The following is a 19,455-nucleotide window of genomic DNA, read 5'->3' as shown; positions in this document are numbered from 1 at the left end:
ACATACTTAAAATTATTTTCTTTAAATGCTTATGTCTTACTGAATATTCAATGTTTCCCTTTTGAGTTATAGTATAATTTTTTTTGACACACTGACAAGTTCTCTGTAAGTTTTGTGAAACTTGATTGATAGCTCTGCATGTTATAAGCAAAAAAAACTTTCAAGGAAAAGGTGGAGTTTTCAAAAGAAATTTTTATATCTTTGGAAATATGTGTGCTAGTTTCATGAAAATGCACGCAAACATTGCACAGAGCAAGTAAAATATTTTGTGAAAATTACAAATTATTTGCAGGCCTTTATGATGTAGAGTTGATCAAAAATATCTGTTTTTATTTCATTTCTTGTTGGTCCCTTAAATGCACTCATGATTGATTCTTCAATGGAAAATATGAGTTCAAATATTATGTTTGCATGCTCAAAGTTACAGAACAATTTATCAAATAGTTTTCTAGAAATTTGTAAAAATTTCTTAAACTTCAAAGTGAAGACAGACCAGTGCTGATCCATGAAACATTTTTTTCCCAATTCGTAAAGCCGCTAACACTGGTTGGTCTGGAGTTCCTCAAGACCAACTAAAACAGGATTGCAGCATGGGCAAATGAATCAAACATGGCTTTCAGTGTTTTTCAATGCACCACATCTTCTTTCACTCCACAACACTCCCTAAAATTAACTTAATAAACTTTACTTAAAGTTTTAAGTCTTAGTTAAACTATAGGTATGCGGTGAATAAAACTTGATATCATATGTAATAATGATATTATTTATTGACAAAATTAACTTGTTAACACTAATGTGAACAATGACCTTGCATCTCCTTGGAAAGTCAAGTTTGTATGTTGTTTTTACTTTTAGACACGATTCCAGGTTCTCATCAATAAGATGACTTCTCAATTTACTCTTGTTCTCATGATTATGTAGAACAGCAAACACTAGTTTTTTCAGCTGATTATATGAGTCAGGAATATTATTCCAGGTGTTAAAAATCAACATATCTTCCTTCTCCAGGTCATTCAAAGCAGACCACTTGTGCTGTGGTGACGATTGTTCTAAAATTGTGGATTTGTATAGAGAACATACACACAGACAGAAAATCAGTTATATATAGATACATATGCACAGTATCAAATTTATCCTTAGTCTCTCTCAGATAAGATATCCACCGCAACTGTATAGTTTCGTTGTTCACCAAGCAAGCAAGTATACTCATACTACACCAAATGAAACTACTGTAGAATCTCTACGCATGACAAACCAGTTTGTAACGTGTTTTACACAAAACAAAATTTCTATCCAAACGTTTAACTTTAATTTAGAACATTAAAGATTATTCCTATAACTCACGGGTTCTCAAACTGTGCACCTCCAACCTTTGTCAGGGTGTGAGGTTTTCGAAAATATTCTTTGCTAAACAGTTCTGGAAAGCCAGTGGAGCTCGCGGATAAGCATTAAATAGGGGAAAAGGGCGCCTCAGGTGGAAAAAGTTTGAGACGCCCTGCTCTAAAGGCCCCTTTACACATACAATCTTCCCCGCATGCCCGGGGCGAAGGATTGGAGGGCGGTTAGGAACACGGTGTTCAAGAGCGCGTTGTTAAAAAGAGACACATTCTTGCTCGCGCTCTTTCCTGCACGAAAGAAGGCCCCATTCAGAATTGTGTGTGTGTGTAAAGGGAAGCGTGTGGCGAAATTCCACGCTTTTGCGTGGCACGTGGAAGCACAAAACTCCACGTTCCTGGCCAAAGTTTTTTCCCGGTTGGCAGATCGAAATCGGCTGACATTTGCGCAGAAAAATATAGATTTCAAAAGCTTATTATATTACTACATGGATTATTCGTTTTTAAAAATAATTTCAATAATTATTAATTGAAATTACTGTTAAATTTATGGTAATTTTTTATGCAATTGATAAGAAATTGAGAAATAAAATTTCTGTGATCGCTGATATTAAATTTTTATTGTTTCGATTCGACTTTAATTGCTGTAATTAGCTCTTAACTACATTTTCTGAATTTAATTGTTTATATACTTAAAATTATAATTTCACCGAAACAAGAAAAAAATCAGATTTATTTTCTTCCATCAATTATTGACTCAGTGGGTAGCCGATGTTTTTTTTATTACTACCAGCCAGAAAAATAGATAAAAATTGTTAAATTGAAACCTCGCTACAACGATTCTCAATATAACGATAAATCCTTCTACAACGATATATCTTCAAATCTTTTTTGGAAATGTCTATATTCTAATGTTAAACCGCTGCCTCCCGATATAACGATAATCCCTCTACAACAATATTTTTTTTTGGTCTGCTGAGTATCGTTATATCGAGATTTCACTGCACTTTTTTGAAATTATGGTGTTATTTTGTAGGGCTTTATTTCAGATATTTAAGAAATTCTTAATAAATTTCTCTCAGTTGTATTCACATATCCTCAAAAAATCATTTCAGTTCAATGTTGTCGAGCATAAGCAGTTCATAACAAATAAATAGAAGCATAATTTTTTTTCAAATTTTTAACAACTCTATACACGTATTCTTATCCGTGTAAAACATTCCGTTGTGTGTCATGCTATGACAGCAATAAAATTAAAATTTCGAATAGCAATACATTTTTAGTTGGATATCATTCATGATATTGGATGGTTTTTGGTTTTAAATGAAATCTGCGATAATCTTATAACATGAAACATCCCTTTTACTTGGTATTTTGAACATCACTTGACCTTGGACATCTTTTGTGATCTTATCTTGGAAAAGTACAGCACATTGTCCACTGAACATCTGCTATGAATGCAGAGTTGGCTGGATCTAATGAATAGGATGCTTCTTTTCAAACAGCACCATTATTAACCTTCAGATAATGGAAGTTTTTTCCACAACCCTGAATCCCTTTTAATTTTTTTTTCTAGTGTGTTGAAGTCAAATTTATGCTATCAAATTTAAATCAGATGATCTTAACCTTTTTAGCAGCGACTTGAAAACATTAACACCAACTTTGTGTTTCCCAGATATATTTCCAATTTTAAAAATATGCGATTTCTAATTAAAACGGTTTTTTTTTTTCGTAATTTCTGTAGCCAGTGGTAGGCATCTTACCTGGTGAGTGAACAGGAATGGAACCAGTGCCAAAAAAGAGGCTCCAAGTTATTGAAAGGCTTTCATCTATTCTGAAATTATCTTTTTTCAATTCTGGATTTTTATTAATTTTGGAATAATTTGTTTCATCAATTCTCGCATTAATTATGCGTACATACTTCTATCGTTAATTTCAAATTTTGAAACTGATCTTTCTGAAAATACTTTTTTCTATTAAAAAACAATTATTTTCTTATTTTCTTTAAAAAGAAAAAGAGAACGTATAGGTTAAGAACCCTTAGTTAAACTATTTTAAATTTTTCCCACACCCTGAGGATAAATGAAAGCTTGCGAAGTTATCAAAATAATAATAGTAATTTAATATATCTATAAATCTGATATAATAATGTTAGTAGATAAAGGAACCAAATCAAAGTTCAAAAATTATTACAATAACTTAATAAATGTAATTACGGCACTTGAAACTAATTTATCATTTTTTAAGAAAAACAATTCATTGGGAAAAGGAAGAAAAATCGTCAAATAGACTCTGAAAAAAAAAATTGCAATAAATATTATTGCTGAAAAAAATTATTTACATTGTATATATCTCTTTTTTTAGAACGATAATGAAGGAAGACGACGCAGGAAACGAGGGATTCGCCCCGTTTTTGCCCGTAGGGTGGGTATGCGTTTAGACGTACGAGTTTGAGTTCGCAATTGAACGCTGGAATGACCAGTTCCTGCACGCACTCCTAACCGCACACTTTTTTCGCCTTTACACTCACACTCTTGAAGGCGGTTCTGAAGTTGTTTACAGCTATCGCGCGTGCAAAAGCGTACGTGTAAAGGGGCCTTAACGTGAAGTTATTCAATGCAACAATTTTTTTGATAAAACGAAGCGATTCCGTTATTCCAGGCGATTCCCTACAGGCGTGCAAAAAGAATAAATGAATTTAGTGAATTAAAGACTTAATAAAAGTAATAATACTAAAAACTATTTTCATTGGCGTTGGTTGAAGCACCAGCCTGAAAAATTGAACTGAAATAATTCAAATATTTGTGTTCACTTCATCTATTCAACTGAGCAACTTAACAATTCTGTTACAGTCGTTTATAGGACGTTCAAGAGGCCGATTCAAAACGTTTTATGTGTAAGTCGAAGTGAATAACTGAGCCTTTTTAAAAAATTATGCCCCCCCCCCCATACATATGTGTTGCCCTTTGTGTTCTTTGTGTTTAATTGCATTCCAATTCTGTTCTTAAAAAATATCATTTCATACTTGAGAGGAAATTAAATCACATTTCAAATCATTTAAAGAAATAAAATTTAGCACAACATTACCTTTGGGGCACGATATTGCGTCAAAATTGCAACAAAATCTTCTCGACTTGCAAAAATTTCCCCATCTTGGACTTTTTTTTGGCAGTAGATGATTTTCAATTAGGAGCTTGCTCTTTGGTTGTTTCTCTACTTTATAATCGTTTCAAAAAGTTGAAACGAACATATTCAACTGGTTTGCAAGCAGGGCCGTTATTTCAACTTTTTCCGGGGGGGGGGGGGCAAAATTCTTCCAGGAGGGAAAACACATGTACTCAATGTATGTGTGTATATATATATATATATATATATATACCATTTTTAGTGTATTTTCAAAAGCCGGGGGGCCGTTGCCCCACCCCCCTAAATGATGGGCCTGTTTGCAAGATGAACTTTTGTTATCAATTTAAAATTCTTGTTGAATTCTTCCAAAATTTCCAGTTTTTTTAGAGAGCGTTTTTTGTTTTTCCGGCATTACGAACGACGGATTTGACACAGTCAGCAAGCAGTGCCGTATGAACGCATGGCCCCACCCAAGCCATGAAAGAGAAGGCCGGAGGCCTCAAGAGAAGAGGTTCCTCACAAAAATGGGAACTTTCGGAAATTTTTTGGGAAATTTGAGAATTCTTCAGGTTGGGCCTCGGAAAAATTAATTGGCCCGGGGCCCATGATGCTCTTAAGACGGCCCCGTCAGCAAGCAAAGCACCACATCGAAAGAAAGTTCTACAGGAAATTATCGAAAGAACTTACCGTGCATGTGTACCGTATCTGTCTATTTTCGGCCCCTTTTTCTTTTTTTCCCGAGAGGGTGGGAAAGTCACCCTCTCGGGATAACGTTGAAAACATAGGGAGAGAAATAATTCTGAAAGATCATATGGCCGTCAAAACAATCTGTGGATGTGGGACTCTCCACATCTGCGTATTCTCAGAAAGAGGCAATAAACAAATCACCTAAGTGTCCACTCTAAATGGTCATCAGTAGAGCCCGGATTATATGCACTAAAAAAGTGGCAAAATATACTCTAAAAATATGCAAATAGGCACTTAAAAATGCAAAAATATGCTCTTAAAATGCGAAAAATATGCACACACACACACACATTTAAAAATGCAAAAATTTGTACTTAAAGTACAAAATGTGCACTTAAAATACCAAAATGTGCATCAAACACCCCAGAATATGCATTAGAAATCTCAAAAAGTCAAAAATTCCGAAATACGTATTAAAAAAAAATGAGAAAATCATGCAAAAAATAAGCTGATGTGTTTGTAAAATGCATCTTTTTTATTTCTTAGTGCATATGTATTTACTTACAAAAAATACCCCCTCATATAGCTACATATATCGCATATGCAAATATCTTCATATTTTTATTGAAGCATTTTATTAATTTTCAGTTTGTTGTAGCTGCTCAATAACGAAAATTCCAGTAACAAAAGAATTTTGACACTATTTCTAAAAAATTTAACACTTTGACATATCTCTAGAAATAGCCTTCACAATAAAACGGTTAATATTATTCGTAAAATACTTCATAAATTTCACCTGCGGGGTGAAAAAAAAAAACCCCAAAAAAATTATTTTAAAAAATTGAGTGAGCTTAAACAAACATCCAAAAATATGCACTTATACTGAAAATTCTTTGATTTTATGCATTAATGCTAAAAAAGGCCAAAATATGCATATGCACATATGCATTTCCATATAATCCGAGCTCTAGTCATCAGTGATCTCACTGGCAATTTTCGTATACGTCAGCAATCGCCCTAAAATTTATGTCTTTTGCAGTGACAATATGCAAGAACTGTTGCAGGAACGCTTTTTCTCTGCATACAAAAATTTTGTGTGCATTTGATGTGTGGATATAAATTACGTTTTTCTTTTTTTCAAAAGTTTCCGAGTTTGAGTCGAAGTTAAAACGTCGAATAATTGAGGTTTTACGTTAATTAAATGAAATATTTTAACATTAAAATTTATTTGTTGTATTGTTGTTTAAAATGTATTGTTACCAATTACTACCCAAGTTAAACATCGTATAAACATGGAAGTTGTATAATTGAGTGACGTATGAACGAGGCTACTCTGTCATTTGTAGATATGCCTATTAAAAATAAGCGATTTAAACTTTATGAAACACAATTCAACAAACATAGCAACTGGCTTCGAGGCAGGGCCAAACTCTTCGTACATATATTTATTATAGTTAACTCTTAATGAGCTCAAAATAAAAATTTTAACAAAAATTCAAATTTTTAGTTTTGCTTACCGTTCTTTTGGGCTAGAACCGTAGGATTCATCCACGTGGGAAAGAAATTAATCCCTTATGTACGCAAACTTGTTCAACTATTTTACTAAAAGATTTCGAACAACTGTATTTTTGCAGACGCGAACCGTAAATATTTTTCTGTTCAACAATATAGTCTGTGAATAGAAGTTTTGAGGGGAGACGTGTCCTCAAGACAGTACAGCGAATAAAAAAAGGCTGATGCGGAATGTAGCTTTTTTTTTCAGAAGCAAGGGAAAAAACCCCCTTGATTTGTTCGGAGAGGGAGGGGATTATTAGAGGGGACGTGAGCGAAATCACGTGATTCAGTATACACGTCATTACAGTCATTCCGTACAATACTTTTTGCGGGAAAATGTTTTAAACGAGAAGTTAGTTAAAAAAAAATTTCAATGAGAATAGAAGGTACGTAGTTCAAGATATCCGTCCATAGGAGTACACACACAAATTGATATGATTGATATTAAAGAGTTCTGTTTATTTTCCTATGGGACATATCTGAAAGAAAAAAAAATCAAAAAGACCTTTCCACGGGGCCCCCTGACTCCCGGGCTGGAGTCCTGTCAGACCCCCCCCCCCATGTGGGGGCATGCTGTAGCCTTTGTATCATCTTGCTTGCGAGTGTCAGCTCCATAAGTCAATGCTGGTAGCACACACTGGTTAATACTTTTCTTTTCAGGCATAATGGCATGTGGCCCTTCAGAAATGCAGTTTTGCCAAAAGTGCTCCATCCAATCCCGATCCTTCTGTTTATTTCATTAATGATTGATTCTGTTGTCCATGGTAATTTCTTGTCCCAGGTATACATAGCTTTGTACTTCTTCTATCTCTGTGTTGTTAAGCAAGATTGTCCTCTTCAACGCAAAGGGTTGAACATAACTTTAGTCTTTTGCAGATTCATTTTCAAGCCCACCTGAATACTTGCATCATTTTTTCTAGTTTGTCTGGATTACTGCTAATAACAACAATGTCGTCTGCAAAACACAAATGGTTGAGAAATTCTCCATTTATTTTAATTCCTTTCTCATCCCAATCCAGTTTTCTGAATACTTCTAAAACAGCAGTTAAGAGTTTTGGTGAGAGAGTATTACCCTGTCCGACTCCTTTTCCAAGTTTATCCAAACGAATCATTGCAGTTGCTTTGTCATATATTTTCTTGATGGCATTGATGTAAGTCTTCTCTACCCCAATTACATCTGGAACTTTAACAACTGCAGATGTGAAGACAGAGTCAAACGCTTTCTCAAAGTCAATGAAGGCCATACACAACAATAATTCATATTCCTTGCGTCTCTCTATAAGTTCCCTGATTGTTTGGATGTGATCCATTGTACTGAATCCATTTCAAAATCCTACTTGTTCTTTTGGTTGAGCTTCATCCAATTTGGATTCAAGCCTATATGTCAGCACTTGGGTGAAGATTTTATAAATTACTGATAGGAGACTGATTGGTCTATAGTTCTTGATAACTTTTTTTCACCCTTTTTGTAAAGAAGAACCATCATTGCGTTATTCCAATCTTCAGGCACATCCGATTTTGTGAGACAATTTGTGAACAAGGCAGCTAGCATACTGGCAAATTCTTCTCCTGCTTCTTTAATAATAACTATTGAAATCCCATCTTCACCTGTGCAACGTCCCTTATGGGAGTTGCTTGCCCGGTTCGAAATATCCAGCAATAAAGTGGCAAACAAGTGGAAAATAATTAGAAACAAACTTTCGCATGAAATATTATTATTTATTCAATTAATTATATGGGTTAGTTAATTTTAACAATGGATTAGTATATCTTGGAGCCCTCTATTTGACATTAGCAGTAAAGATACTGGCTCACCAATTGATGATCAACAACAGTCAACCTGTGCAGCGATCGGACATCCGATGTTGGTAGCTTTTCCGTAAATACCAGAGGAGTTTTCTTAGTTGAGAACCGGAACACCTTGATCAGTTCCTGGGGGCCTCTCGGTTGAGGGCCGAACCACCTTGACCAGCTCCGGGGGCCTCTCGGTTGAGGGCCGAACCACCTTGACCAGCTCCGGGGGCCTCTCGGTTGAGGGCCGAACCAGCTCGATCAGCAATGAAGAACTTTGACTGTGAAGATTATTTTATATTTTGATTCCGGACCTGCCGGAAAACGGATTCAAATAATGTAGATTATTGCATTTTAACAATTCAGCCTAAGGCCAATAGATACGGTAGTAAGACGGTGAACCGTCCTACTAGAGGGCTTCAGTTGAACAGAACAAGATTAGACGAACGCAATGTGAGAGACAAAGAGGGAGGAATTTATACTCCCCTTTTACAAGAAGTTTGGGACCACATGTCCTCGCATGGCCTTTTCGCCTCAACAAAATTATCGAATTTGCATATTCATGCGTCACTATTATAAACATTACAATTTAATTACATTGGAATCTGGCAACATGACATAATCCGGAGAGCTGATCAGACTCTCCCGATTATGTAAACATTACTAACATAACAATATGAAATGAATTGTTCCGACGGAGGTCTGCAGCCCCCCGCCGAAAATAAGTGAGTACAACACTATATTTTCGTATCCGCACAACGAGACTTGCAACAACTCCCCCGGGAGGTTCTTCAATAAAAATAATTTAAACTGAGCTAAGTCTCGCCCAACTATACATATATTGGATCAAACCCCTCCACGAAAATAGCGACATCGTCGTTATGAGGGAAATTAATTTATGTGGGACATCAGTAGCCCGACCTCTGGCCCGTTCTCGTTCGACAGCCGAAAGACCCCACCCGCCGACTGCCGAACTAATCGAACACTCTGGCCCTTACCGGTTCGCCAGTGGGTCCTCGGGTGGTTTCCGGTAACTGAGAGGTCCCTGGGGTCTAAAATAAGAAAGGAATTTCCCACATAACGACAAGATCACCATTAACGTAGAGGGATCGGATCCCGATACGTTACATTCCCCCTCACCACGGAAGAATTTTTCCCAAAGAAAAAAAAAATTCTATAGGTTAAAAAAAGTTAATTTACAGAAATACATGCAAAAACTATGTTAACATATCACCTGGTATATTAAATTTCCCACTAAAGGAAAAGTTATCGACAGCCAAATCAGTATCCTGATTTTGTAAGTATCGCGAAATTTCAACACTGCTTCTGAATTTTGTCCCTTCGGGAGAGTAATAATAGACGTCAATACGAGGTTCTTTTTTCCTCTTAACGAGAACCCTCTGCCACCCTCTCTGAATCGGAACCAAAAACTTAGAGTAACCTACGGTAGATTTAATGAAATTCGTTTTCACCATCTTAGGAGTGGTGTCCTCCTCGGGATTTTGCCGTTTAAAGGACGTACTAGAGTTAGTGCAATTAGCACTATTTAAGGGCGTTTGTGAAACATGACGTCGACTCGGATTACTGGAAGTGTGTTGTACAAGGACCTCTCTACTCTCAGGTGACTGCGGGACAGGCTCAAGAACGATTTGGTCACTACTAACGAATTCTTTCAAGTCACAAGCATTGACTTTATAGACATTATCATTGGATAAATCCACTATCAGGTAGACAATAGGTGAAATTTTTTCCAGGACTCTACACGGGCCGTCTCATCGTGGTTTCAACTTCGCCATAACATTGCCTTGCGCACTAGAACGGAAATGCGTTCTCCTTAATACCAAATCATCCTGATTAAAGGTGTGCAATAATCTTTTTTTGTCATAATATCTTTTTTGTCTCCTTTGTTGTTTTTTGACATTTTCCTTAACTTGCTTAAGTAAGTTTTCGGGCAAACTCACCCTTTCCCAAACCGGTATGTCCATAGCCCAGTCAAATGGTAAAACTAATTCTCTACCAAGAAACAATTTAGCTGGCGACTGACCCGTAGTTTCCGAGGGAACCGACCTAATAGCAAGACCAAAAAAGGTTAAATTTTTGTCCCAGTCTTTATGTTTATCACCAACATAGCAGGAGATCATCTGTTTAATTGTTTTATTAAATCTCTCGGTAAGGTTTGATTGAGGATGATAGGGGGGTTGTGAACCTTTGCTTGACCTGGAGAACTTTACAAGTTTCCCTCATAAGGTTTGATATAAAACAAGAACCATTATCGGAAACTAATCTTTTTGGAAAGCCATATCTCATACAGTACTCATGAACAAACTTTTTAGCAACTGCACTTGTCGTAATTCGTCTTAATGGAAATAACTCTACCCACTTTGTGAAATAATCGACGACGACTAACAGATGCACGTTCCCTCTGGAAGAAACGGGAAAGGGACCCATGGTGTCAATCCCAACCATTTCTCCTGGATGATCAACAGAGGTTGACACCATGCCTCCCCATCGCCTCGTATTGTTGAATTTGCATGTTTGGCATTTTTTACAGGACAGGACAAATTTTTTTATATCTTTACGCATACCGGGCCAGAACGCGCGTTGTCGGCATCGCTGAAGAGTTTTATTGACTCCCATGTGACCTGAAATGGGATGCATGTGCATTTCAGTCAAAAATTTCTCTACATGGTGGAGGAATTACTAGCAATTTTTTATTCCTGATTCTAAAAAACAATTTTTGATTTTCGAAAAAATAATACTTTTCAATTTTTTCATCAATTTTTTGTCTTCCGACAGATTTATCATTAAAATACTGTATAATATCTTGGTAATTTTTTTTCTGTTGAACAATTAACTCAGGTAAATCCAAAAACGAGAACAAATATAATTTATTATCAATTTTTTCCTCGAAATCAGTTTCGACGGTGACAACAGCGGGCATTCTGGACAGGGCATCAGGGGCCTGCATGGTCGAACCTTTTCTATATTCAAACTTTAAAGGATATTCCTGTAGTAATTGAGCCCATCGGCTTAACCTCCCCTTCAATTGTTTAGCCTCAAAATACCAGGCGACTGCCCTGTGATCTGTTACTATAGTAACAGGTTCTCCTGAAAACCAGGCTCGAAATTTATTACACGCCCATATAACAGCGAGTCCCTCTTGTTCTGTTACCGAATAATTTTTTTCTGCTGAATTCAAGGTACGACTGGCATAGGCTAACGGCTTTTCCCCGTCAGGCTCAACTTGCTGCAAAATGGCTCCAAGCCCAATTCCTGAGGCATCTGTGTAAATTTTTAAGGCACAATCTTTTTTTCTTGTGGTTAGAACGGGAGCACAAGACAAGAGATGTTTCAATTTTTCGAACGCCTGTTGGTGTATTTTGTCCCATTTGAACCTTTGCCCTTTTTTTGTCAGGCCGTAAAGGGGGTTAGCGACATCACCAAAATGGGGAACAAATTGCCGGTACCACCCGCAGAGTCCCAGAAAACGTTGCACCTGTTTTACTGTTTTAGGCCTAGAAAAACTCAAAATGGCGTCGGTTTGGTCCTGTTTTACGTGCCATCCTTCTTTGGTCAAACAGACCTAGATATTCCAAATTTTTTTTATAGAGATTACATTTGTCTGGCTTAAGAGTTAAGCCTGCTTTTTCCAAACACGAAAATACTGTTTTCAAGTTTTGTAAATGTTCCTCAAAATTCGTACTGTAAACGACAATGTCATCCAAATAAAAATCGGCACACTTACCGACTAAGTGGCCCAGGATTGTAGTCATCATGCGTTGGAACGTGGCCGGGGCATTGTTGAGTCCAAAGGGCATTACCTTAAATCGGTACATTCCAGAATCGGTTATGAATGCCGTTTTGTCCCGATCCTCTAGCCGCACTGGAACTTGCCAATACCCTGAGGCCAGATCGAACGTAGAGACGAATCGTGCGTCACCCACTCGTTGTAGAATTTGATCGATGAAAGGCAAAGGGTACCGATCGGGTGCCGTAATTTTATTCACCTTTTTATAGTCGACGACAAATCGCCAATCACCAGTTTTCTTTTTGATTAAAAAACACGGGGAAGCCCAGTTTGTGGAGGCAGGCTCAATGACGTCATCACAGAGCATCTGTTGCACCTGCTCTTCTACTAATTGTTTTTTCCATCGCGGAAGAGAAAAAGGGGATCGAAAAACCGGTTTTCCGTCAGTCACGATCTTATGCTCAGCAACGTGAGTTCTACCGGGAGTGTTTCTGAACAAATTCGGAAATTGTTTTAACAATTCAAACAAACTTTTTTTCTGATCGGAATCAAATTCCGATTTACTTACTAAATTTTGCATTTTTTCCTGATCAACATCTCCTTTATATGACAACAATCCTCCTTTAAGTTCAAAGTTTTTGAAGTCAACTATAATTTCAGTTTTACTCAAAATATCACTGCCGATCAAGATCCCAAATGGGACCCTGGCGAGCACTATCAGATCTGTGTGCACGACACTGTTTCGTATCTCCACTTGGGCCCGAAGAATCCCCACAGGCTGACAGTACTCACCGGATGCCAACTGAAATCTATCACCGTGATAGGGTCTAACTTGATTAGTGGGTGAACCAACCTGCCGAGCCAGATCGAAACTGATCGCTGAACAATCGGCACCGGTATCAATTTTTGCTGTCAAAATCTTATTGTTAACTCTCACAACTGGATTAAGAAAACTAAATTTTTTACTAGGGGTCTTTTTACCCATGGATACACTACCCCTTCTCATGTATCCCAGGTCTAGTTTCCCTGATTCCCATTTGATTTACAATTTTTTACAATATGGCCGATTTGACCACAACCAAAACAGGTAACTTGTCGAAAAAATTTATTTGTCCTAAAAGGCCGTCTTGAAGGTTGTACTACATTTTGTGTAGGTCCCACACAATTCTTTCTAACTTCAGGTTGAAATTTCTCAACACAATTTTCACAAGATTCAAAATTTTTACGAGATTCAATTTGAACATTTTCACGCGTTGCAAGAAATTGATCCAACATTACAAACAATTGTTGCAAAGAATCAGGCTTCCTAACTTCCAAAAATGTCCTCACATTATAGGGTAATTGTGACATTATAAGTTCAATTTTGTCCGACTCCGGAACGGTTAAATCGAACGACTGAAAAAGATCTAACTTATGCAATACGAAATCAAGGTACGAACCCGTCGAAAACTTTCCAGAGCTACGAGCTAATTCAACCCTGGTATGATACCTTGAAAAGGTTTGTAATAACAAGCCCTTGAAACTTTCCCACGAATTATGGGGGCCCCACTTTTCCCATTCGTACCTGCCTATCGTTTGCCACCAGGCCTGAGCACGACCTTCAAACGTGCTTACAACTAACTCGATCTTATTAGGAACACTGTAAAGATTAAAATACGATTCACATTTTAATAAAAAGCTTCTAACGTCTTCTCCACTACCTGAAAATATAAGACTACCAACACTGCGTTGGGTCAATGGAACCAAAGCATTTGCGGGATTTAAAGGTAATGCCGGGGGAAGTATTACATGCGTCTCGTTATAAGGATTTGACATTGTTGGATAAGTAAAGTTCATTTGTGAACCATTATTCGATTGTGAACCACTTGGTTCCGGTTCAATTTGTACACGAACATCACCACCTAAATTTCTAGGCGTACTATGATTATTAGAATTCATCTCTAAAATCAATGTTAAATATCCAAAAAAAAAAAAATTTTTTAGCGAAAGTACTTTCCACCCGTGGTTTGCCACACTTACTGAGAACCGGTCGAGCCCCCAAAATTGCAACGTCCCTTATGGGAGTTGCTTGCCCGGTTCGAAATATACAGCAATAAAGTGGCAAACGACAAGTGGAAAATAATTAGAAACAAACTTTCGCATGAAATATTATTATTTATTCAATTAATTATATGGGTTAGTTAATTTTAACAATGGATTAGTATATCTTGGAGCCCTCTATTTGACATTAGCAGTAAAGATACTGGCTCACCAATTGATGATCAACAACAGTCAACCTGTGCAGCGATCGGACATCCGATGTTGTTAGCTTTTCCGTAAATACCAGAGGAGTTTTCTCAGTTGAGAACCGGAACACCTTGATCAGTTCCTGGGGGCCTCTCGGTTGAGGGCCGAACCACCTTGACCAGCTCCAGGGGGCCTCTCGGTTGAGGGCCGAACCACCTTGATCAGCTCCGGGGGCCTCTCGGTTGAGGGCCGAACCACCTTGATCAGCTCCGGGGGCCTCTCGGTTGAGGGCCGGACCACCTCGATCAGCAATGAAGAACTTTGACTGTGAAGATTGTTTTATATTTTGATTCCGGACCTGCCGGAAAACGGATTCAAATAATGTAGATTATTGCATTTTAACAATTCAGCCTAAGGCCAATAGATACGGTAGTAAGACGGTGAACCGTCCTACTAGAGGGCTTCAGTTGAACAGAACAAGATTAGACGAACGCAATGTGAGAGACAAAGAGGGAGGAATTTATACTCCCCTTTTACAAGAAGTTTGGGACCACATGTCCTCGCATGGCCTTTTCGCCTCAACAAAATTATCGAATTTGCATATTCATGCGTCACTATTATAAACATTACAATTTAATTACATTGGAATCTGGCAACATGACATAATCCGGAGAGCTGATCAGACTCTCCCGATTATGTAAACATTACTAACATAACAATATGAAATGAATTGTTCCGACGGAGGTCTGCAGCCCCCCGCCGAAAATAAGTGAGTACAACACTATATTTTCGTATCCGCACAACGAGACTTGCAACAACTCCCCCGGGAGGTTCTTCAATAAAAATAATTTAAACTGGGCTAAGCCTCGCCCAACTATACATATATTGGATCAAACCCCTCCACGAAAATAGCGGCATCGTCGTCATGAGGGAAATTAATTTATGTGGGACATCAGTAGCCCGACCTCTGGCCCGTTCTCGTTCGACAGCCGAAAGACCCCACCCGCCGACTGCCGAACTAATCGAACACTCTGGCCCTTACCGGTTCGCCAGTGGGTCCTCGGGTGGTTTCCGGTAACTGAGAGGTCCCTGGGGTCTAAAATAAGAAGGAATTTCCCACATAACGACAAGATCACCATTAACGTAGAGGGATCGGATCCCGATACGTTACACCTGGGCATTTCCCTTTTTTCATACATCTTATAGCCTTGCAGACTTCCTCTTTCAGCACAGGTGCTACTTCTACAAATTCGGCTTCATTTTCTTTTCTTCCTGCTCCTTTTCCTTTGTTCCAATCCTGTTCTTCATGTTTGTATAGAGCATTATAAAATTCCTCAACAATACTAATGATTTCATTTCCATCTTTTGTGATGGTTCCATCTTTCCTTTTTAGTGCAAAAATTTCCTTTCGCCCAACACACAGTTTTCGTTTTGCATATTTATACGCCAAAAGTGAAAAATGATTGGTGTTGCTCAAAGTATGCGAGTCATTTCTCTGTACAGGCCACGATACTCACATATATTTTCCACTGACCATACGTCCTTTTTTAAAGGCTGTCCTGTTTTTTTGTTTCAAATCTATTTGATTTCAGCGATGACCCGTTCTTCAACCTACTTTTGCAGTAGTGGTAAGATTTTTACCACAGTAAAATGTAACAAACCTATGCAGGACAGGGTATAGGGGTAGCATGTCTGCCCCAAGACCATTGCCGTCTTAATGCATGGGCCCACCCGGGAACCTCAAGAGAATGCGAGTCTCATAAAAATGAGACCCAGTTAAAATTTTCGAGAATTTGCCAGATGGGATCTCAGAAAAATTACTTGGCCTGGGGCCCCATGACGCTCTAAAAATGGCCCTGCCCAAGACAATCAAAAATTAAAATTATTTTTTTCAATAAATTAAAATATTGAAAGAAAATACCTATAGGTGCTATGTTTTTCAATTTCTGTTAATTTGAAATGTGTCTGGGACAGATGCCGTGTGCCCAGAGCAGTCTTAAGAGCATCGTGGACCCCGAACCAAGTGATTTTTCTGAGGCCCTACCAAACAAATCTTTGAAAATTTCAACCATATCTCATTTTTGTGGGGCTCTTTTTCTCTTGAGGCTCCTCGGCCATGCCTGGGTGGGCTCATGCCTGTGCCCCCTCATAATATTCACACAAAACTGTGAAATTCTATTATAAACCGATGAAGTCTTGGAAAATAGGTTTAATCATCAATCACAATGTTGGTTTTGATCTCATCAGTTCTTTAAAACCATGCTAATGCATATTCTGAAATCAAATAATTCTACCCTATGTATTTTACAGTTTTTTGGATTGGATTGTTGATGATTTAGTTGGATTCGCATTTCAAGTTCTCCGATAATTTAAATTGACAACCATCACCACAGAGTGAAGTCGCGGAACATTTGAGTATAGTGTTTCAGAATATTGGGGAAGCTTACATTGGAAACAGAAAGTGATACAAATACATAATGCAGGGGTTCTCAAACTATGTACTGCGGCACCCTGCAAATGTTTTTCGAAGAGACTGTTAAACTGCTTTGGGGAGCCGCGGAGAGCAGGCTTTTCCAACTGGTGTTCCGCTGAACCCTAGGGTTCTGTGAGAGCATTTTTGGGGTTCTGCAGAATCAAGTGATGGAACCCTGATAGCTTCAAAAATTTTCTTGTTACTATTTCACTTGACTCAATTTTTTATATTGATTTTTGTCCAGAACGTGTACTCTAAAAAGATTTGGGATAATTTGACCTGTAGGAGACAAACAATATTCGGGTTAGCTGCTTTCTTCCTATTCTCACACAAGTTCCTCAGACAACAGTCAAGTAGCCTTCATGGGAATTGGTATTCCCGAAACTCAAAACCTACATGCAGATTTTATGAGGAAATCATACAACTGAAACTTCTCAGAAAATGCCTTTCACCCCATAGACCTCAAAGAAAATATCACAAAAATGCAATGGTTTTAATTGCATTTTGTTTGTTATATAGTAATCATTCACGAGAAAAATTAAAACATTAAACTTTTAAAAATCATATTATAAATTATACTATTCTTGTAATTGTATAACCGTAACTTATTGAATAACCGTAATTCACATCACCGTTGCTTAAATCTTGAGTTTTCTTTTATTGATTTGAAAGTAAAAAACGTATATAGCTTTTAACTTCTTTAAAAAAAGGGTTTTTTGTTTTGTTTTCCATATCTAAGCAAAGCAGATAATGCATCGGGTCCAGCCCTTTAAAAGAAAAGAACTGTAACACTAGACATCCGTGCTTCTCAAACCATGCGTCGCGGCTCTCAGAGGGCACCACAACCTTTGTCAAGGGTGTCACGGCAAGCTGTTGACATTGCCCGATTGCCTGTTTAGTGCTTTGAAGAGGTGTTTTTTTAAGCTATTCTGGGCATGCCCATAACTAAGGAAAAACCTGAGGGTTCCAACTAGGGGGTCTGGTGAACTGGAACCCGGACCGTGGGGAGGAGGCCTTTGACCTTTGAAGACCGGACACACCCTGCTTCCCGTCGCAGAGAGATATTGAAGTGTTCCCGAAGGATGGGTGTATTCGGAAAGTTTTATTATAAACAACAAAACATATTGTTGCCTCGGACAATGGCAACAAAAATAAAATATATATATAAACGATCATCAATCTGAGATCATATAACAGATAATTAAAATCGAAACAACAAATGCTGATAGGCAATCTCAAAATCATAAACAAGATTATATGATGATGGCTTAGTATGATGGCATTCTCATAAAGAATCAAGTAATTGTCAGTTAATCGAATGATTGTCAATAATCTAAATCTAATGATTGTCAATAATCTAAATCTAATGATTGTCAATAATCTAAATCTAATGATTGTCAATAATCTAAATCTAATGATTGTCAATAATTAATATAAAATTTAGAATCGCAGTGGATTAGCTAATCACAGTCATTTATGTTTTTTTAGATTGTCCAGCTTTTACATCAGTCTTCAGTAGTCATAGGTCTGCCGTCGTCTAGGCCGCAAGTTGTATGGCCTCGCCTGATTGCTGCACTCTTGCAAGGGCAGGTACATCAGCCGTCAGCTACTCCTCTCCTCTCCGGGGGGGGGGGCAAATTTCCAAATTTCACACTTTAACCTCTCCTTCAACATTAAAAGGGGGCGCCAAGATGTGTGCTTGACCTGGCTGACTAAAACCATTTAGTTGCGGCCCTGATACCCTGTTAACAATCAGTCAATTAGTTGATAATTTAAAGTTTAGGGCTTTTGAGGTGAGAAAATATGCAATGAAAATAAATATTATAGCCACACATTTTTGTAACCTACAATTACATGGATTCAATGTATAGTAATGATAATTTCCCAAACATTTGGAGTTCGAGTTGAAGTGAAAACGTTGAGTAATTGAAGTGTTTGAGACTTATATATATATATATATATGTCCTGTTGTCTCCTTTTTTGTTCTCGACCTCGTAAGGGGACTCCGGTCATTTGAACCACATGAGAAAAACCGCCACCCATCGGACGAACTCGAGAAAGGCATTGAGATTGAATGGCATTTTTTTCCCAATCATTCCTTTATTTAATGTTGAAAGAAAAGCGTAAGGGAAATTTCCCTTTAGTGACCATTATTGTAGTGGGTGAGTTCACTGAGAATTTCAAGATTCCGCACCCCAGTAACACATGTTTATCAATTGGAACAATTGCAAAAACAGTACATGATGATCAAACAGCACATTGCCATTGAAGAAAGTCTGCACACCAAATGTTTGGTGTACGAACCTCTCGGTGAGAAACAAAAAAGCCATTTGGAATCAGTTGTGAACTGCAAAAGTAATGGTCTAATTAGTCGTATTATGCAGGAAATGAAGGTACTGAAGGAAAAAAATGATTAAATGAATGTTTTTCGTTATCCGGAAGCTATGTGTATAATTAGGATGACCAAATGTGAAAAAACTGACATTTTCACATTGATGTTATTTTAACATCAATGT

The 19,455-nt window shown here is 37.7% G+C and overlaps 1 protein-coding gene across 3 annotated transcripts in view; it reads left to right on the top strand.

Moving 5' to 3' along the window:
* The window catches only part of LOC149074659 (CUE domain-containing protein 2), a 130,771-nt gene that overhangs the window by 89,547 nt on the left and 21,769 nt on the right, over positions 1-19,455 (top strand). The gene's annotated exons all lie outside the window — the stretch shown is intronic.

Source organism: Pholcus phalangioides, unplaced genomic scaffold (assembly GCF_987345545.1).
Source record: "Pholcus phalangioides strain wild (caught in Gottingen) unplaced genomic scaffold, Ppha-v1.0 ptg000017l_1, whole genome shotgun sequence".
Classification (NCBI taxonomy): domain Eukaryota; kingdom Metazoa; phylum Arthropoda; class Arachnida; order Araneae; family Pholcidae; genus Pholcus; species Pholcus phalangioides.
Note: the sequence above shows the minus strand (reverse complement) of the source record. Positions and strands in the feature narration are given on the sequence as shown.